The sequence below is a fragment of the Scyliorhinus torazame genome, chromosome 15 (genome assembly GCF_047496885.1).
Source record: "Scyliorhinus torazame isolate Kashiwa2021f chromosome 15, sScyTor2.1, whole genome shotgun sequence".
Classification (NCBI taxonomy): Eukaryota; Metazoa; Chordata; class Chondrichthyes; order Carcharhiniformes; family Scyliorhinidae; genus Scyliorhinus; species Scyliorhinus torazame.
Genome location: NC_092721.1, coordinates 173,157,009 through 173,179,421, shown reverse-complemented (window position 1 = coordinate 173,179,421; position 22,413 = coordinate 173,157,009). Strand labels below are relative to the sequence as shown.

Here is a 22,413-nt window from a genome sequence, read left to right as displayed (position 1 = left end):
CCCCCCCCCCCCCCCCCCCCCTCCTCCTCCTCCTCTCCTCCCCCCCCCCCTCCAGAAAGTGATGGGAAAATTTAGCAGGTCCGAAGATATGTTGATCTCAAAACGTAAACTCAGGTTTGTCTCCACAGACGCTGCCAGGCCTGCTGGGTTTCTCCAGCACTTGCTGTTTTTAAGACCAGATAATCTTTTTTTTATTCGTGACACTGATTGAGGGATAAATATTGCCGAGCAGACCGGGGCCAAGTCTCCAATTCTTCTTCGAAATACTGCCACGGCCTCGGGATATTTTACATCTGTCCCACAAAATAGGGCTTTGGTTTAACATCTCATCCAAAAGGCAGCGCCTCTGACAGTGCAGCATTTCCTCAGTACAAAGCTGGAGTGTTAGACTTGAATTTTGTGCTGAGCTCTTGAAGTCACCCCTGATAGAAGTCTACAAGATTATGAAGTATTACAACACCAGGTTTAAGTCCAACAGGTTTGTTTGGAGTCACTAGTTTTCAGAGCGCAGCTTCTTCATCATGTGTGGGCAGCACGGTAACACGGTGGGTAGCACTGTTGCTTCACAGCTCCAGGGTCCTAGGTTTGATTCCCGCTTGGGTCACTGTCTGGGTGGAGTCTGCACGTTCTCCCCATGCCTGTGTGGGTTTACCCCGGGTGCTCCGGTTTCCTCCCACAAGTCCCGAAAGACGTGCTGTTAGGTAATTTGGACATTCTGAATTCTCCCTCTGTGTACCAGAACAGGTGCCGGAATGTGACGACTAGGGGCTTTTCACAGTAACTTCATTGCAATGTAAGCCTACTTGTGACTCCTTACTGTGCCCACCCCAGTCCAATGCCGGCATCTCCATAAGATTATGAAGGGCATGGACAGAGTGGATATTCAGAAGCTTTTTCCCAGGGTGAAAGAGTCAATTACTGGGGGCATAGGTTTAAGGGGCAAGGTTTAAAGGAGATGTACGATGCATGTTATTTACACAGAGGGAACTTGCTGCCAGGGGTCGTAGTGGAAGCAGATATGATTGTCACTTTTAAGGGACGTTTTGACAAATACATGAATAGGATGGAAAAGGAGGGATATGGTCCCCAGGAAGGGTAGGGTTTTTTGTTCAGACAGGCAGCATGGTTGGTGCAGGCTTGGCGGGAGAAGGGCCTGTTCCTGCGCTGTAATTTTCTTTGTTCTTTTGTTGAACCCCAAACCTTGTGACTCAAGGGACTGGTTTAGCATACTGGGCTAAATAGCTGGCTTTTAAAGCAGACCAAGGCAGGCCAGCAGCACGGTTCAATTCCCATATCGGCCTCCCCAAACAGGTGCCGGAATGTGGCGACTCGGGGCTTTTCACAGTAACTTCATTGAAGCCTCCTTGTGACAATAAGCGATTTTCAATTTTCATTTTCAGGTAGGGTGACCAGATTTTCAAAAGTCAAATCCAGGATACATTGGGAAGGTTGATGATTCATCCATGATGATTGGCATATGTTGGGGAACCACGTCTGCTTTAAATGACAGGCCCTCTGGTGTAACTGAGAAAAAATTATCAGTTTTCAATAGAATTCTTTAATGACATTTCCTCAGGACTAAGTCTGAGGATTCGGGGTAGACCATTTAGGACGGAGATGAGGAAAAATTTCCAGAGAGTGGTGAGCCTGTGGAATTCACTGCCACAGAAAGTAGTTGAGTTAAGACATAAATATTGTATGTTTCAAGAAGGAGTTAGATATAGCTCTTAAGGCAAAGGGGTTCAATGGACTTGGGGGAAGGCAGGAATAAGCTATTGAGTTGGATGATCAGCCATGACCATAATGAATGGCAGAGCAGGCTCAAAGGGCCAAATGGCCTACTCTTGCTCCTATTTTCTATGACTATTATGTAATTTTGAACGCTCAGCTAAGTTTCAAAAGCTACAATTGCCATAGCAGGAAGTTCACAGTTTGATCACATAATTATTCCAGTTCAAAAGAAGGTAATTTGGCCCATTGATTCCTTGCTGACTTTCTGATTGACAGTCTAATGTTGCTATTAAAGGAATAGCCATCAATGATGTGAATAGAAGTGTCATTTTTAAAGAGATTAATGACTTGAGATTTAAAAGCTTTGAATGGGATTCATAAATGAGAGATATTTTTCACTATCAACTGTTCAGGAATGAAGCTGCATTAGAGCGTTAGAAGTAATTTTTTCCAACTCCACATGACACCTGAGGTCTTTCCATGGAGGATACTGAGTGCTTTGCTTTTGAAGTGGCATGGGGCATGTAGGGCCTTGGAGTGGAGGGTGAGGAATTGTGAGGGATGAGAGCTGAACAGCTTCTGGGTTCTGTGGGCCTGGCCCATTCCCACCCACCCATCCCCAGAGCAGAAATTGTGCTCAATGGGACACTTTAAACTGAGGTAGGTCTGCCAAGTCATGAAATTCCCCAACTCAAGCTGTCCTCCTCGGTAACAAATATACATGCTTTTATACAGCAATTTCCAAAACATCAAGGGCAATGTGTATGTGTAACTGGGGCAGTTTAGCACAGGGCTAAATCGCTGGCTTTGAAAGCAGACCCAGGCAGGCCAGCAGCACGGTTCGATTCCCGTAACAGCCTCCCCGAACAGGCGCTGAAATGTGGCGACTAGGGGCTTTTCACAGTAACTTAATTTGAAGCCTACTTGTGACAAGCGATTTTCATTTCAAGGGTGGCCTGTGGTAATGTCAGTAAACTAGTAATCCAGAGACCCAGCTACCTGAGGGCAGGTGTTCAAATCCCACTATTAAATTTAAATTAATTTAATACATCTAGAATATAACGTTTGTCACAGTAATGGTGACCATGAAACTACATTGACTGTTGTAAAATACTCTTTGTTTCACTACTGTCCTTTAGGGAGGGAAATATTATAATAATCTTTATTAGTCTCACAAGTAGGCTACAATGAAATTACTGTGAAAATCCCCTAGTTGCCACATTCCAGCGCCTGTTCGGGTACACTGAGGGAGAATTCAGAATGTCCAATTCACCTAACAAGCACGTCTTTCAGGACTTCTAGGAGGAAACTGGAGCACCCAGAGAAAACCAACGCAAACACGGGGAGAACGTGCAGACTCCACACAGACAGTGGCGCAAACGGGAATCAAACCCATGTCCCAGGCGTTGTGAAGCAACAGTTCTAACCACGGTGCTACCGTGGCGCCCTGCCATCGTCATCTGGTTTGATCTACATGTGACTCCAGATCCACAGAACTGTGGTTGACTCTTGAATGCTTTCTGAAAGAAAGTCACTCATTCCAAGGGCAAGAGCAATTAGGGATGGGCAACAAATTCTGCCCTTGCCACCGGTGCCAAAATGTTAAAAAATATGGAGGGAGGCTCATGTAGAGCATAAACAATGGCATAAACCTGTGTGACTGAATGCATGTTTCATTGCTGTAAACTATTTGTACAATTCAGTGGGGAATTCAGTGTTCCACATACATTTCACTTGAAAACCTTCAAAGAGTAATCTTAGCAATTGGAGATCTTAACAGTTGGATTTTTATTAACTGATCATAGTAACAAGGCAGCATACTGCTATGGGCCAGGGTTTAGAGAACTCCAAAGTGTATCATGGAGTTCACCTGGCCCACAACTTTTAATAGATTGTGGTATGGGGAGCAAACAGCCCACTCTACAGGTGTGGTGCAGCAGAAATGGAAATTTAAAGCAAAACAATGTTTATTCTATGAACTCAAGCTAACCTTTTTAAACCATACAGTGAACATCTTAGCAACCATTAATTCAAACACAATCCCCAAAGAATACAACACTAAGTAATCCTTTAAGCTTTCCTTTTAACATCCATAAGACTTAAAACACCTTTCAACAGAAGCACATTAGGTTTACATTCACTACTGAGAACATTTATAATTCTGAATTCACCAAATGATCAAGAGATAGTCTTTTGATGGCAGAGAGAACAGCAGTACACCTGCTTGGGCTGGCTTCAGCTCCAACACTGAAAATGAAACTGAAACACACCCTGCAGCCTGCTCAAAAACGAAAGTACAAAGCTGACAGACAGCCCAGCTCCACCCACACTCTGACATCACTGCAGTAGTAAACACCCATTTCGTAAAGGTACTCTCACTACAGATATTTATATACACACCCATTTATAAACACATTTCTTAAAGGTGCTCTCACATGACAATACTAAGTGCCCTTAATTAGAGTTGACAAATTAATCATTTTTGATTCAAACTTTAAGATAATTTGGACCTATGGGGTGTGATTCTCTGGCCTCCCATCCACTTGTGGAGGAAGGCAGCGCATCATTTACTGGCGGCGAGACTCTCCGTTCCTGGCACGGTCAGTGGGAATTCCCATTGAAACCATCCCACGTTGCCGGGAAACCTGCGGGCGGGGGTGTGCTGCCGACGGGACCAGAGAATACTACAGCCAGTGAACGGCCGGAGAAATCCGGCCATTAGCATTTTGCATTGTCTGGATAACATTCAGAAATAATATTATCGGCAGATTATTGGAGTTATTGAAGCCAATTCCCAAACATTAATTAGAATCCAGACTGAGATCAGCAAACCCAGCCCCAATGGCCAATTAACCTTGTGATTTTCTGAGCTGCATCAATACCAGACATTCCACCGTGGCATTGGGATCGGTCTTAAAAAATAAATACAGTTCCTTATATTTAAATGGGTTTACAATCTAAAGTCTCTCTCTGATCACAAACATTAATTATAATGTGTAACCCTAGCATTTCTTCAAATGTTGACAACTCTGAAAGTGACCGAACATGAATATTCCAACATTTGAGGCAGAGTTTACTTTTTACAGATACATCAACAGAGGTTACTTTTCTGAAGCACAATAATAGGTTGCAGAGATAAATTTCAATTAGTTTAGATACATTGGACCCAAGAGGTGGTATCCTCGGCCTCCCAGCCACTTGTTTCATGGCGGCAGGAGGCAGCGCGCCATTTGCTAGCAGCAGAATTCTCTGTTTCCCACCACTGTCAGTGGGAATTCCCATTGAAGCCACCCCACGTGAGAGAGGAACGCCAGCGTTTGATGGATGAAATTCTGGAGATGGATGGTAGTTACTCAAGGGACCTGACTCCTGAGTAGAGTTGTTTATTTACTAAGACCATTTCCTGCTCTATCACCTAATGGTGCAGCAGGGCGCTCAAGGTTTATGGATCAGCCGCAATATTTTTCGACAGAATTTCTGACTTTGTCTTTTGATCTCCCAAACTAATATATTAAATTTGCCTGCTTACTGGCCAGTCATGTCATTATCTCTTTGCAGTTTGGTCATGACTTTTCTTTCAGACAGCAAGTTAATTGCTCTACAAAGAGTGGTGTAATCAGCAAAAACAACAATATCACTGTTGAACACATACACAAGTAATTTGAGATGTATTTTTTGCGGATCATTGAAGGATATTAGAAACGGTTTGAGACCAAACCTTTGACAGTCTGATCTCATCATTTAAAAAAAATGAATATACTGTTAACTCTGACATTTTATTCATGTTTTAGAACCTCTAAGTGAACCATTAATTTAAAAAAACTGCTGTATGAAATCCTTGATAGTTTTTTGTTTATTATTCTTGCTAATGTTACAGATTTTCTTTACAGACTATTTAGTGATTGGAAGGAGGTACCAAGGAGGCGCCGCATGAGGCCTCGTGTGTACAGGTAGCGCCTGAAATTTGAGGATCTGCCGGAGGGGGCATGCCGTCGAAGACTCCGGCTGAGCAGAGAGACGGTGTGACACATCTGCCAGATGATGGCACACCTGGCACCGCGGGTATATCGGGTAGGACACCCACTCACGGTGACCTTCAAGGTGACAGTTGCCCTGAACCTTTACACCACAGGGTCCTTCCAGGCGCCGAGTTGGAACCTGCCCGGGATCTCAGACTTCGGTGCAAAGGTGTATCCATGCCGTAACGGAGACTATATGCCCAGGCGGATCAATACAGCCAGGCCTCGTCTGATGAGGAGGATGTGGGGGAGGGCGAGGACTTGCAGGACAAGGGACCCACGCAGATACGGGACGGCGCATGACATGTGCGCCATGGAAAACGTGCACGGGACGCTTTGATCGCCACCAGTTTCACCAACTAGGAGGTAGGGGTAGAGGTTGTCGAAGTGGGGGCATGACTGGCCAGAGGCACAGACACCGCATCCCAATCCCACTCACCCTCACTTCCCACCCTGGCCAAACCCGCATGCACCCTCTCCGTGATACATACCTGCCGCACTACAGGATGGGGGCCCTGGGTTAGCAGTAACAGTGGGTCTCATCCATGGGATGGATGATGATGACAACGTGCTCTGCGATGAGTCCTGGTGGTCCACATCGTATGACGTCTGACTCATGCCCATGGTAGCACTTTCCACCTGGGTGATCCCTGCAAGTGAGCTGGCCATGCCCATCATACGGTCTCATCAAATTCCTGGGGATGGCGGTGGTGGGGACAGTCGGGGCGGGAGGAGGGAAGGGTGGGGAGCATGGGCCACCCACAAGCCTGCAACATTCCCTCCCTCACGACCAGCCCAGACCCGACCACCTCTCACACCCATCAAACAGAGCACCGGGACAGGTTGTAACAGTGGTAACAAGTGTTTATTGTGAACAAATATATACAGATTTGTGCCCGAGCTCGTAACTAAATTGTGCCCTGCACCCGTGCCAACTCAACTGGTGTCTAACATTTTGGCCTTACGGGCCCTAACACTACGTCTAAGTGGATCCCCAGATGGTACAGCAGGAGTGGAGGCGCCCTGCTGTGACTCCTGCCCTGCGACAAGGCACAGTTGGCGGGCGTCTTTTGGGGCGAAAGTTCCTGGATGGGCCTGGCTGCTCCTTTGACGTCCCGGGTGGCATGGTGCTGCCCTGTTCTGACCACCGGATGTGGCAGAGACAGGAGGGAGAGAGTCCGTGTTGTTGCGATGTTCCGGCACCTCACCTGCGGGAATCATCAGCATGTGCCCCATCATCTCCTCCTCCCTCGGTTTGCCCGATGGCCCTTGGGCTACTCCATGGCACGGGGGTGCGAGCAGAGCTGCCCCCTGAAGATCCCCTGCCATGTGGCGCTGCCAGGCTTGGAGGCCCGCTCTGGTCTCGACCAAGGTCTGCATGCTGCGGCCATGGAGCACAGGGAGTGGACCATCTCCGCCTGGGACTGCGCCACATCACACTGCGACTGTGCAACCACCTTCTGGGTTTGTGTACATCAGTCAGTGACTACGCCATCTCCCTCTGTCTCTGCGCCATGTTGGCCAGCGCCTGAGCAATACCGCCGACGTTCCCAGCCTTGGCCTGCCGTGACTGGGCCATGCTCAGGAATGCCGTTGCAAAGTCCAGATGTCTCTGGCATTTGGCTGCCTGTGAGATGGCAGCACTGTCCTGGACCTCGGCCAATGCTTGCACAGAATGCCCTAGGCCGTGCACATGCTGATCCATAGCCAAAACCGCCGTCCCCAATGCTTCCACCGTGGACCCATCCGTGCGGTGTTGGCCTGGGTGGCATGCATGATAGGAACCACCTCCTGCTCCTGCAAGCGGATGGACTCCTCAACTGTGCCTGCAGGCGCTGGATGCTCGCCCACAACACCTGGCTTTGCGACTGCATCTCCACAGTAGATGGGACTGTGTTCCAAAAGCCTGAGACCGTCTGGAAAGCAGCTGGTTCCTGTAGCCGGCCTGCCCTCCGACCATCGCCCTCTTGGGTGCTCCTCCCTCCATTTGCTGTACCGGATCAACTGTGTGGTGCGCACCAGAGCATGTCTCAGGAGCCTTTTCACTCAAGTGCCCATGAGTGTCTCTGGGATGTTGGAGGGTGTTGGAGACAGCTGTGACAGGAAATCACTGTCAACCTCCGACCCGAACCCCGGGGTCCCATGAGTCTCAGGCGGTGGGCTGGTGTCTGAGCTACTCTTCGTGTCAGTGCTCGGCTCACCCGGGGGATGGGGGGGGGACTCCAGCTGTGGCACTGGCTTGGGGCGGGGGGGCGCCTGATGGACCCGCCCCATCTTTGGCAGGTCCTGCAAGACCAGACAAAATGCATGATTAGACCGTGGGGTGTGGGTGTAGGTGTAGGGGCAGGAGGGGGGCAGGGGCTTGGTGGTGTTGGGTGAGGGTGGTGCACAGTGAGGATGATGTGTGAGGGGGGTGAGTGTGGTGTGGGGTTGAGCGGGGTAGGGTGGGGTGTCGACACACGTGACATGGGGAACTGCAACTCATCGGGGTTTCACTTCCTCGCTCTTGGCCTTCACTCCACCTCAGTGACCTGTTCTGGGCACGTCCAGGGCCCTCTGCTCGGCTGCAGGTCTGGTGGTCATCCTTCTGTTTTCTCCCGCTCCCGCCGTTATGATGGGCGGCCTTCTCCTTGGGGGGGAGGGGGTGACACATAAAATGACAGTGTTAGGCAGCCCAAGGAATGGGTAGCTGGTGGCCTCACCCGGCCATGGCGACTGGTATGGGTGCTGGCATGTGGGCAGGGTGGGGGTTCGGCCGTCCTCCGGCAGGGAGGGGCCGGGTTACGGCCGTGTGGGAGGGGCGGGGTTATTGCCGGGGCATCGCGCTGCCTGCACCCTGCCGCCCTGAGGAGGTCTGGCAGTTTCTTCCGGCACTGCAGGCCGGTCTGGACGACATTGCTCACTGCTGACCAAATCTGCAACCTGAGCCCAGGCACGACGAATGGCAGTGGCTGGCTGCCTCTTTCCCGGGCTGGTGCACAGGGTCATCCTCCTTTCCTCCACGGCGTCCAGGAGGGTTTCCAATTCGGTGTCCGTGAAGCGTGGAGCTACTCTCCTTTCAACCATCTTGTTGGCTGGGATGGTGTGTGTGGGGAGAGAATCGTTTATGTGCGGCTGCAGCTTGTCAGCCTCCTGAGTGTCAATCACGGACCCGGTGAGTCCGGCACCCTTTTTCATTGGAATCGATTGTGTTCCACGTGGCGCAGGTGCTAGCCCCTTAATAGTAGCAGAATCGGGGCAGGTGTGGCACCGATTTTTCTGTCGCTAACGTCTCCGTTGGCGTCAGCACAGTCTCAGAAATGGAGAATCCAGACCTTGCTGTTTCGGAGGTGTCAGGTAAAGAAACAATCAGTACAAAATATCTTGAGACAATAAATAAACAACAAGAAATAATTCCACAGTTCCTTTCTTAAAATGATTTAAAACTTTAAAACCAGACACTGGATTCTCTGCAGCCCCGTGCCGAAATTGCGTTTGGCGCAGGGGCAGAGAATCCAATTTCACGCCGAAATCGGGCCCGCCGCCGGTTCGGTGATTCTCTGGGAGCCAAGAATCAGCTTGACCACGGAGTACGCCGCATGGCTGGGGGCCTATTACCAGCGGCCCGCCCAGCGATCATCCGTTCCCGACCGGCCGAGTTCCCGACAGCGTGGAACAAACCTGCTATTGCCGGTCGGGATGCTCGCGTGGTGGCTGCGGACTCAGTCCTGATCGGGGGTGCGGGGGAAGCGGACACCGGGGGGGGGGGGGGGGGGGGTTGCCTTATAGGCAGCCGTGGTTAATATCCATGGGGTCAGATCCTCAGGCGCGCAGCCGATTGGGGGGGGTGTACGTTTTTAATCTGCCTCCGTGGTCCGAGCCCGCCATGAGGCTCAGCGCAGCTCCTGGAGGCCGCCGCTGTGCGCATGCGTGGACTCAAAACCGGAAGTGCGGGGGCACGTATCCGCAGCTAAAGCTGCATGAATTACTCTGGGTCTCTGTTAGCCCCCTGCATGGGATTGAAGTAGCTGATCTTTTTAGCAGGAATCTCCAGAGTAAAACCCCAGCGTTTTTACGCTGGCGTGGGGACATAGTCCCATTTTGGGAGAATCCAGCCCCAGATCTATCTGAGCTAGTTTTAAGTATATTGCAAACATTTTTCAAGTGACAGTTTTTTTCGTTTTGAGTTTTTTTTTCAATTAACCTTTTTATTTATTTTGTGTTCAAAATGTGACCGGTACAAAGTAATATTAATATGAAATTTGTGATACGAAATCTGCAAATGAAGAAATGCCCAATCAGGGTAACCGAGTTCTGTCTAACCAATCATCCTGTTTCACCACAAATTGATAGACATGCAAACGTGTCCAAACCTGACCATAAATCAAGCAATTTTAATTTATATATTTATCTAGATGGAGGAAGAAAAGTAACACTCTGATTTGGATGCAATGTTATATCATCCAGCAGAGAGTGCTGTTAAATTACAACATATTCGTTATAATTTTCCATAATAATTATGACCTTCTATCATAATATTAATTTCCAACGCCAGCGCTGTTACTCTTAGACAGTGCTGTACTTGCAAACAGGGTGATAATAATTATTTTCAATTTTTCCAAATACTGTTTTCTCTCTTCCTGGGGATACTGGAGCCTGATTTTTCTGCATCATATGGCTTGATTTGACAAGGAAGGAGGCCATGTGGTGTATTGGCAGTGTCCCTATCGGTGGACCAGAATCTCCAGGTTTGAGTCCAACGCCAGGAACTTGTTGGCCATCGAAGGAGTGTTCAATGCGTTTCAACTGGTTGATAATCAGCTTGGGAATTCTTCTGCCATCTTCCCCCATTATTCCCCAAAGGGTAAAAAAAAGTGTGGGTGACAATGCACTGAAAAATATTGTCAAGAGTTGAGGTCAGATATGTCAAATCTCTGTAACCTTTACAGTGAATCGGTTTTCTACCAGCATTTCTGGTGTACATGAAAAGGTGATTGGCCACTTTTAGGAGGGATTTCCTCTTCATTCAAGGTGTGACTTAACCCTGACAAGATAAAATTAGCTCCCAAGGGTAGTAGACCCTAATCTGAAGGCAGATGCCATCTTAAAGAAATATATTTGAAAATGAAATGAAATGAAAATCGCTTATTGTCACGAGTAGGCTTCAATGAAGTTACTGTGAAAAGCCCCTAGTCGCCCCATTCCAGCGCCTGTTCGGGATGCTGGTACGGGAATCGAACCGTGTTGCTGGCCTGCCTTGGTCTGCTTTAAAAGCCAGCGATTTAGCCCAGTGTGCTAAACTAGCCCCTAATTATTTAGTGACTTGTTGCAAATACATTTTTATTATGTTTTCTGTTTATCATCTATGCCATTTGCCATTGGGGAGGCGATGATGTAGTGATATTGTCACTGGAATAGTAATCTAGAAATCCAGAATAATGCTCGAGGGATCCTACCATTCCCTTTAGGGAAGGAAATCTGCCATCCTTATCTGGTCTGGTCTACATGTGACTCCAGATCCACAGCAATGTGCTTGACTCTTAAATGCCCGCTGAAATGCTCTCGCAAGCTACTCAATTCAAGGGCAGTTAAAGATGGGCAATAAAAGCTGGCCCAGCCAGTGACAACCACATCCCATGAATGATTACTTTTTAAAAATTGCCATGCTTGTTTCCCCTTACCTCCTCCTTGATCAGGTTGGGCACATGGATTATTTTTCAGGGATCCCCCTCTTTGCTTCTTAGAAAAAGGAGAAATGGTTGAATCAGGATAGTAAGGCAACATTGCAGGTACATGACACCCACCCACTGACAGCCTCACACCGGTGTGTGTGTGGGGGGGGGGGGGGGGGGGCAGGAAACTACCATGAGTGTGAAACTCATGAGAGAGGTTTTTGCCTTCCAATGCTGAAGTTTAAGCACATAATTCAGGGTGACACTCCAGTGCAGTATTGTGGGAGTGTGGAACTGTCAGAGGTCCAACCTATAAAATGAGATATTAAACCAAGGTCCTGCTTGGCCCACAAGCCGATGTAAAAGATCCCATGACACAATTTAGTGGCGATGGTGACGGAATATTATTGTCACTGGGCTAGTAATCCAGAGATCCAGTATAATGCTCTGAGGACCCTGGTTCAAATCCCACCATGACAGAGGGTAGAATTTCAATTCCATAACAGTTTGGAATTAAAAGTCTAATGATGACCATGAAACCATTGTCTTTTTAAAAAATAACTTTAGAGTACCCAATTCTTTTTTTCCCAATTAAGTGGCAATTTAGCGTGGCCCATCCACCTACTCTGCACATCTTTGGGTTGTGGGGGTGAAATACACAGACACAGGGAGAATGTGCAAACTCCACACGGACAGTGACCCGGTGCCGGGATCAAACCCGTATTCTCGGTGCCGTGGGGTAGCAGTGGTAACCACTGCACCACCGTGCCGCCTAACCATTGTCAATTATCATAAAAACCCATCTGGTTCACGAATGTCGTTAACGGAAGGAAATCTGCTATCCTTCCCTGGTCTGACCTACATGTGACTGCAGATCTGCAGCAATGTAGTGTATTTTAAAAACATTTTATTGAGGCATTTGTGGTTTTATACTAACAAAAGACACAAGTACAGATATAAACATAGTTCAATGCGTAACACCCCCTCTATCTCCCACAGGTCTCGCCAGACCGACATAGTCTAATTTCCTCCCCACTAAGCAGCAATGTGTTTGACACTTAAATGGCTTAGCAAGCTACTCAGTTGAAGGGCAAATAGGGATGCGCAAAAAATGCTGGCCGGCCAGCTATACTCACATCTCAGCATTGAAAAAATACGTATCCATTTGTTATCAGATTGCTGTTTGTGGAACCTTTCTGCCCACAAACAGGTTGCTGTGTTTTTGGCATTTCAACTTTGACTCCAATGACTGTTCAGCTCTTTGGGACCTACTGAACAGGATTATCCGGTTCCCCAGCCACATGTTTCTTGGCGACGCATCATTCGCAGGTGGTGAATTGCTCTGTTTCCTGCTGCTTGTCAATGGGATTTCCCATTGAAGCCATCCCATGCTGTCAGGAAACCTTCAGGAAGGAATGTGCTGCCAGCGGGAAAAGTGAACCCCAATGGCCAGAGAATTCCAGCCACTGAGCTCATGGAAGGAAATATATAAATACACTTATACTGGCACAAACGTTACTTTTCAAAAGAAGCTATCACAGAGTTATATAACATGAAAGAGGTGATGGAAGGGGTCGTCGACAGTGCTATCAAGCAGCACTTGTACAGCAATAATCTGCTCAGTTTGGATCCCACAAGGGCCATTCAACTCCTGACCTCATTGCAGCCTTTGTCCAAACATGGACAAATGGGTTGAACTCAAGAGGTGAGGTGAGAGTGACTACCCTTGACATCGAGGCAGTATTTGACAAAGTTTGGCATCTTGCAGCCCGAGCAAAATTGGAGTCATTGGGAATGAAGGAAAATTCTGCAGTGATTGGTGTCATACCCAGCATAAAGGAAATGATAATGGTTGTTGGAGGTCAATCATCTCAGTACCAAGATATCAATGCAGGAGTTCCTCAGGGACGTGTCCTTGGCTTCAGTTGTTTCATCCCCTTCCCTCCAACATAGAGTCAGAACTAGAGATGTTCACTAATTAATCCACCTTGTTGAGCACCATTGGTGACTCCTCAGATAATGAAGCAGTCCATGCCCATATGCAGCAAGACCTGGACAATGTCCTGGCTTGGGTTGATAAGTGGATAGTAACTTTCATGCAACGCAAGTGCCATCCAATTTATATTTCCAACAAGAAAAAACCTAACCAGCTCCCTTTGCCATTCAATGGCATTACCATGGCTGAATCCCCCGCTAGCAACATATTAATACTGTGGCTAAAACAGCAGGTCAGAGGCTGAGAATTCTGTGGCAATTAATTCATGTCCTGATTCCGCAAAACCTGTCCACCATCTACATGGCACAAGTCAGCAGTGTGATGGAATACTTGCCTGGATAAGTGCAGCTCCAAAAACACTCAAGATGCTCAACACCATCCAGGACAAAGCAATCCGCTTGACTGTCACCTCACCCCACATTCAACATTCTCTCCCTCCATCACTGACACACAGTGGCAGCAGTGTGTACCATCTAAATATGCATTGCAGCATCAACCCACCAAGCCTCATTTGATAGCACCATCCAAAAGCCTCAGGTACCTTGGGAATATACACGTCAGAGTGTGGATTACTGACTCGCTCTAATATGCAGATTTGCTAAAAAGTGATCCCGCCCATTGTGGGAGGGATTCCCCTTGCAACGTCTTGCGGGATTGTGTTGAATCTCGCGAGGCGCTGTGAACCAAGTAGATCCCGGATGTGAGATCTCCCGGCTTTCAACGGCCACACTGCGATGCGGCGATCTGCTTCTCCGGGGTAGTGTGGCCAGAGGATCACGCCCATAGAATCCCTACAGTGCAGAAAGAGGTCATTTGGCGCATCGAGTTTGCATCGACCATCTGGAAGAACACCCTACCAGGCCCACTCCCCACCCTATCCCCGTAATCCCATTTGCACATCTTTGGACACAGGCAGTGTTTTCAAACATTTTTTCCGGGGAGCCATTTTTACTACCTGCCGACCTTTGGACCTATGCCAGCTTTTTAAAACTTAATTTACGGGATGTGGGCGTCGCTGGTTAGGCCACCATTTATTGCCCATCCCTAGTTGCCCTTCAGAAGGTGGTGGTGAGTTGCCTTCTTGAACCGCTGCAGTTCTTGAGGTGTAGGTACACCCACTGTGCTATTAGGGAGGGGGTTCCAGAATGTTGCTCCAGTAACAATGAAAGAGCGGCGATATATTTCCAAGTCAGGGTGAGTGACTTGGAGAGGAAACTCCATTGTGCAGTTTCTGATCAATGGTAATCCCCAGGATGTTGATTGTGGGAGATTCAGCGATGGTAATGCCATTGAATGTCAAGGGACAGTGGTTAGATCCTCTTGCGACCTTCGCGACCCACGTTAGCCAACCTTCGTGGCCCACGCCGCCCGAACCTCATAGCCCACAGCACCTGAACTTCGCAACTCAAATTTTTGCTTACCTTTAGTGTGGCAGATGAGCCTGCTTGGTCCTCATGATCGCACTTGCTTTGTCATTCAATGTTACATTTCTGTATTGGTTATTCATCAGAGGTCCGTGAGTTCACACCATCACTGATTTGTCCTGCCGCCACTGTCCTGTGAAGCTCTCTCCAACAGATTCAGTTATGTGATCCTGGCCTGTTTGTGTCTGTGGTCCTCTCTTCCGTAGTCCAAAAAGATTCATCTTCAGTTCTTCACACAGTCCTGTTGTTTGCTTGCTGGCAGCTACAAAACAAAGTAAGCTCTCCTTAGTAATTTCACGCCCAGAGTACATGACGTCAGTGTACAGGGCATGTGACCTACTCTCTGCCGCTGCTTTTGGCTGGAAGACTAATTGATTAAGAAAAAAATCTGTTCCTAGAACAACGTGCTGATGTACTGAAGAAGTGGGCTGCCCCACTGGGCTCTGGTCCTGCGCACTGTTACATCTGAGTGAGGAGGCACATATGTGCAGGATAGCCGGCATTCTTGAAAGCCAGTCGGGGCTGGTATTTTTATAAGCCGATCGCGGTCGTTGGGTACCTCTTCCCACAATCAGGAAAGCCGTGACCGATCGCTCTGCGCCCACCCAACACCTGCCTGCGACCCATCCGCAGGCCTCGACCCTGCGCTTGAAAATGACTACACAAAGGGGCCCATGCAGACATGGAGAGAACTCCACACATCAGTAACCCAAGGTTGGAATTGAAGCCGGGTCCCTGGTGCTATGAGGCAGCAGTGCTAACCATTGTGCAACCGTGCCGCCCACGTCCAAGGCCACTTAAGTACTCCGGGATGTAGATAATAATAGTAATAATAAACTTTATTTGTGTCACACGTAGGCTTACATTATCAGGCCCTGGGGATTTATTGGCTTTGAATCCCATCAATTTCACGAAAACCATTTCTCTAACATACTGATTTCCTTCAGTTCCTCCCTCTCACTAAACCCTATGTTCCCTAACATTTTTGGTAAGTTATTTGTTCTCCTTTGTGAGGACAGAACCAAAGTATTTAGTTGATCAGCCATTTCTTTGTTCCTTATTATAAATTCCCCTGTTTCTGACTGTAAGGGATCTACATTTGCTTCACAAATCATTTTCTCTTCACACACCTATGGAAGCTTTTACAGTCAGTTTTTATGTTGCCTGCAAGCTTACTCTTGGATTCTATTTCCCTCTTCTTAATCAATCCTTTTGGCCTCCTTTGCTGAATTCTAAACTGCTCCCAATCTATAGGTCTTCTGTTTTTTTCTGGCCAATTTGCATGCCTCTTCCTGGGGTTTAATACTATCTCTAATTTCCCTTATAAGCCATGGTTTTGGCCATCTTTCTCATTTTATTTTTGCGCCAGACGGGAATGAACAATTGTTGTAATTCACACATGCGCTTTTTGTATATTTGTCATTGCCTATCCACCTTCATCCCTTTAAGTAACATTGCCCAATCCATCATAGCCAACTTGCACCTCATACCATCGTAGTTTCCTTTATTCAGATACAAGACCCTTGTCTCAGAATCAACCACATTACTGTCCATCTTAATGAAGAATTCTACCATATTATGGTTGCTCACCTACAAGGGGCATTGCACAAGTTTGCCAATTATTCCTATACCAGCAGTGGTGGGACAATCGAGGCCCTTAAACCTAAGGCCCCCCCCCCCCCCCCACCCAACCCCCAGCACAACAGCTTTCCCATATTCCACATCTGCCTCCCAGTAACAATTGCGACAAACATCTCTAAGCTGGAGCTTGGGAGTAATGGACCAAATGAGGTTGGGTGCTGCAGTGCCAAGATTATGAAAGGCTTGCCTTGCATCTTTTTGCTGTGATGCATCTAAAGAGGGGCGGACAGGAAAAGAATTAGAATGATTTATTTTGGTGCATAGTTTACATGTCAGTATCAGTTGAAAGATCTTTTAATTTAGCTTATTAATATTGAGAAGAGAAACCAAATGTTCTGACAGACCTTCAGCTGGGACATGGTCTCTTCCTTACCTGCCTCCAACGCCTTCAAAGGCCTCTGTCCCTGAGATCTACAGGTTTTCCCACAGGTAGTAAGTGATCTGAGGCTTCAATTTTGACTGATCTTGCCCTGCTGCTCTGTTTAAAGAAGACAAATAAAACTTATGTCAGTTGCCATGACATGGAAAAATACCAAGGTTTCAGAATGTAGTCCATAACACAACTGAGGACGAGAATTTGTATGAAGCTTTCTCAGGGGGGAATGATTTAAGGATGTAAGTTCCAAGTGAAGGCTGGAGACATAAAGACAACGTTGCTGGAGTTCAAGAAGTTGAGGGTAGTGCAGTACTGAGGAAGGTATCAAGGTCACAAGAGTGGACCTGCAGGCATGAAGGTGGTTTGAAGTGTGTCGACTTCAATGTGAGGAGCATCAGGAATAAGGTTGGTGAGCTTGAAGCATGGATTGGTACCTGGGACTACGATGCTGTGGCCATTACGGGGACGTGGATAGAACAGGGGCAGGAATGGTTGTTGAAGGTTCCGGGGTTTAGATGTTTCAGTAAGATTAGGGAAGGTGGTAAAAGAGGTGGAGGAGTAGCATTGTTAATCAGGGATAGTATAATGGCTGCAGAAAGGCAGTTTGAGGAGGATCTGTCTACTGAGGTAGTGTGGGCTGAAGTTAGAAATAGGAAAGGAGCGGTCACTTTGTTAGGAGTTTTTTTATAGGCCCCTAAACAGTAACAGAGATGTGGAGGAAAAGATTGCAATGCAAATTTTGGATAGGTGCGGTAGTCACAGGGTAGTTGTCATGGGTGACTTTAACTTTCCAAATATTGATTGGAACCACTATAATTCGAATAGCTTGGATGGGGCAGTTTTTATCCAGTGTGTGCAGGAGGGCTTCCTCACACAATATGTGGATAGACCGACAAGAGGCGGGGCCACATTGGATATGGTACTAGGTAATGAACCGGGCCAAGTGTTAGATTTGGTTGTGGGAGAGCACTTTGGAGATAGTGACCACAATTCAGTGACTTTCACTATAGCAATGGAGAGGGATAGGAACATATGGCAGGGCAAGGTTTATAACTGGGGTAACGGTAATTACGATGCGATTAGGCAAGAATTGGGGAGCATAAGATGGAAACAGGAACTGTCAGGGATAGGCACAATTGAGATGTGGAGCTTGTTCAAGGAACAAATACTGCGTGTCCTTGATATGCATGTCCCTGTCAGGCAGGGAGGAAATGGTTGAGTGAGGGAACGATGGTTTACAAATGAGGTTGAATGTCTTGTCAAGAGGAAGAAGGGGGCTTATGTAAGGATGAGAAAACAAGGTTCAGTTAGGGCACTTGAGGGATACAAGATAGCTAGGAAGGAGCTCAAGAAAGGGCTTAGGAGAGCTAGGAGGGGGCATGAGAAGTCCTTGGTGGGTAAGATTAAGGAAAACCCCAAGGCGTTTTACACTTATGTGAGGAATAAAAGAATGACCAAGGTGAAGTTAGGCCGGTCAAGGACAGTAGTGGGAACATGTGCATGGAGTCTGAAGATATAGGAGAGGCCCTAAATGAATGCTTTTCTTCAGTGTTCACAAAGGAGAGGGGCCATGTTGTTGAGGATAGTGCAATACAGGCTGGTAGGCTGGAGGAGGTAGATATTCGGAAGGAAGATGTGTTGGAAATTTTGAGAAGCCTGAGGATAGATAAGTCCCCTGGGACTGATGGGATTTATCCTAGGATTCTATGGGAGGCGAGGGATGAGATTGCAGAGCCTTTGGCTTTGATCTTTATGTCCTCATCGTCTACAGGAATAGTGCCAGAAGACTGGAGAGAGGCGAATGTTGTCCCCTTGTTCAAGAAAGGGAATAGGTATAACCCTGGGAATTATAGGCCGGTTAGTCTCACTTCGGTCATAGGTAAATTATTGTAAAGGGTCTTGAGGGATAGGATTTATGATCATTTGGAAAGATACAGCTGAATCCAGGATAGTCAGCACGGATTTGTGAGGGTTAAGTCTTGCCTCACAAGTTTGATTGTATTCTTTGAGGAGGTAACTAAGTACATAGATGAAGGTAGATCAGTTGATGTCATATATACATGAATTTTAGTAAGGCGTTTGATAAGGTGCCCCATGGTTGGCTCATGCAGAAAGTAAGGAGGCATGACATAGAGGGAAGTTTGGCCAATTGGATCAGTAACTGGCTATCACATAGAAGACAGAGGGTGGTGGTAGATGGTAAATTTTCATCCTGGAGCCCAGTCACCAGCGGTGTACCACAGGGATCAGTGCTGGGTCCTCTGCTGTTTGTGATTTTTATCAATGACTTGGATGATGGAGTTGAAGGTTGGGTTAGTAAATTTGCTGATGACACCAAGATTGGTGGAGTAGTGGATAATGTGGAGGGCTGTTGTAGGCTGCAAAGAGACATTGATAGGATGCAGAGCTGGGCTGAAAAGTGGCAGATGGAGTTTAACCCTGATAAGTGTGAGGTGATTAATTTTGGTAGGACAAATTTGAATGCGGATTACAGGGTTAACGGTAGTGTTCTGAAGAATGTGGAGGAGCAGAAAGATCTCGGAGTTCATGTCCATAGATCTCTGAAAGTTGCCACCTAAGTGGCCGTGAAGAAAGCCTATAGTGTGTTAACAGGGGGATTGAGTTTAAGAGCCGTGAGGTTATGCTGCAACGGTACAAGACCTTGGTTAGACCACATTTGGAGTATTGTGTGAGGTTCTGGTCACCTAATTATAGGAAGGATGTTGAAGAATTGGATAGGGTGCAAAGGAGCCTGGATTGGAGGGTAGGTCTTATGAGGAAAGGTTGAGGGAGCTAGGGCTTTTCTCATTGGACCGAAGGAGGATGAGAGGTGACTTAATTCAGGTGTATAAGATGATGAGAGGGATAGATAGAGTGGTCGTTCAGTGACTTTTTCCTCGGGTGGATGTAGCTGTTACAAGGGGGCATAACTATAAGGTTCATGGTGGAAGATATAGGAGGGATGTCAGAGGTAGGTTCTTTACTCAGAGTGGTTGGGGCGTGGAACGCACTCCCAGCTGTGGTAGTGGAGTCAGACACTTTAGGAACTTTCAAGCGGTTATTGGATAGGCAGATGGAGTGCACTAGAATGATTGGGAGTTGGTTGATTTGGTCTTAGTTTCAGACTAGCTCGGCACAACATTGTGGGCCGAAGGGCCTGTACTGTGCTGTACAGTTCTATGTTCTATATTCTAAAGACCTTCAAGGCAGCTGAACCACTGAGGGGGATATTATTGTAAGCCATGCTTATTGTGTATAGGGTTGTCAACTGTGATTCAATGTAATCCTGGAGGTTTCTTCATATGACTTGCCTCCATACTCCAGCCAACATACTCATTTTTGTGATGCATTGCCTTCCGATGCCAATTGGAAAGCAAAAAGACACATTTCCCAATTGGACCTTACTTGACTTTTTTTTCCATTAGTCAATATTATTATATCTGTTAAAAATATGCAGTAAAAAATATTTTTTAAAGTCCTGATGATTTTTCTCCAGGGTTTACAAAAAATTCAGTCATGGGATGTAGGCGTCACTGGCTGGTCCAGCGCCATAAACCATGGTGGGCCAGGCATGATGCCATGAATCCTGCGATCATATCTGGATGCCATATTGAAAAGGCGCCCAACATCACTCACCCACCATTAGAGAAAGAAGATAGACCACCTGAAAAAGAAGGTATATCTCCAAAGCATTTTGAGGTTGGAAGATGGGCTTCCTTGATGATACTTGATGTGTATTCATGTTTGTTCCTAATTGCAACAAGGTCACTTTAAGTGCCCAGTCGCGTGATGTATTGATGGCACCATCGGCCATTTACACGGGCAAATCAATAGTCTATCCTAACAGCCTATAAAGTAAACACCTTTCCAATAAAGCTCCTGTTTGTTTGTATCTTTGTGGTCTGCAAGCTTACCCTTTATAAATACCACAAATAAAACTGGCGATGAGGAGGTCGGAAACATGCTGGAAAACTCCCAGAGAACTAAAAAAAAAATTGAAAAATCATCAATCTGTGTGTAGATGTCCGTAAAGGATTCTAAAGCTCAAACCTTAACTACACCAAAGCTGGCGATGGAGGGGTGCCAAATATCGATAGCAACCATTGAAGGAACTGAAATTTAGATGTAGATTTTGGAGGAAACGTAACCGGAAAGTAGCTAGCCACGTGCTCTGCCCAGAAAGTGCTGGAACAGTACAGGTGGCACTGTGAGTAGCAAGTACCCTGCAATAGTTCAGAGTTAGGGGTGTTGCAAAACTCAAAAGGAAACAGGTTGAAAGGCTTTTAGTTTAGACGGGCAGCATGGTCGGCCGAAGTGCCTGCTCCTGTGCTGTACTCTTCTTTGTTCTTTGTTCTTTGAGCTCAGGGATACCTTGTTTGAAAAAAGAAGCAAAGTAATGCTAAACATTTTGAGGCACATCGTGTTTACGTAAACCATTTCCATAGTAAAAATGGCAGAGATTTCTGGCGCTGTGGGGCTGTGTGATGAGAACAACGAGCGGTGGAGCTCATATCCTGAAACATTCGATTATTTTGTCCAAGTGCATAAAATTGCAAGAGATATTGTAGTCCCAACTTTCCTGAGTACAATGTGGGGGGGACATTCAACCTTCTGTGAAGTCTGGTGCAACCAGAAAAACCAGGCTTGAAAACCTATGATGAGACTGTAGAGATATTGCAGGGCCACGTCTCACCTAAACCTTTGGTCATCGCCGAGAGATTCAGGTTCCATAAACATAAACACCATGAAGGTGAATCAATCATACAGTTCGTAGCTACTTTGAAGAAATCTGAATACCATGAACTTGGAAATGTCTTGAACGACACCATCAGAGATAGACTAATGTGCGTGTTACGAAGCAAAGCTATGCAAAAGGTTATTAACAGAAAGCAACTTAAACTTAAATAAGGATTTAGAAGTCGCGAACTGTATGGAATTAGCAGCTAAGGAAGTCTGACAATTAAATTTGAGCACTAGGATCCATAAACAACGCTGAGACCTGAACCAGACACACCAATGTGCAAAAACTGGGCACGCAGATTGCTGGTGCAAAGATGGAAAATGCAGGAATTGTGGTAAAAGGGGGCACATCGAATGTACGTGTTGGGGAAAGAAAAAACAAGTTCCAAACAAGAACAATAAAAGGCACGAACCAAGTGTGTCAAATGGAAAATCAAATAGAGCGAATAGGATCTACATGATACAAAAAGGGTGTGAAAAAGGACCAGAGTCACAGTCAGATCATGAACTATCGTTTGAACTTGCTGGCCATTGCAGTTGCAGCAAACAGGCTACTGGATCGCACTTTTACTGGATGGACATGGGTGAAAATGGAGGTGACATTGCAGCAGCAGTTTTGTTGGCACCAGTAACTGTTTACAAAGAAAAACGGCAACATATCATCTTAAAACCCTCAAAGATAATACTAAAAACCTATCCTGGGGAAATGCTTCCATTGCGGGTCGTATCAATGCGCAGCTGAACGGTCAGACCGCAGATTTGTTCCTGCATGTTGTTAAAGGCAACCATCCAACCCAAATGGGGAGAAACTGACTGGGGAGAATAAACCTAAACT

General features: G+C 46.8%; 1 long non-coding RNA gene across 1 annotated transcript; it reads left to right on the top strand.

Moving 5' to 3' along the window:
- Positions 1–40: 40 nt before the first annotated feature.
- LOC140391456 (uncharacterized) lies at positions 41–20,713 on the top strand. The gene is made up of 2 exons (XR_011935080.1): positions 41–114; positions 20,335–20,713. It is a non-coding gene; the product is annotated as an uncharacterized lncRNA (long non-coding RNA).
- The last annotated feature ends 1,700 nt before the right edge of the window (positions 20,714–22,413 follow it).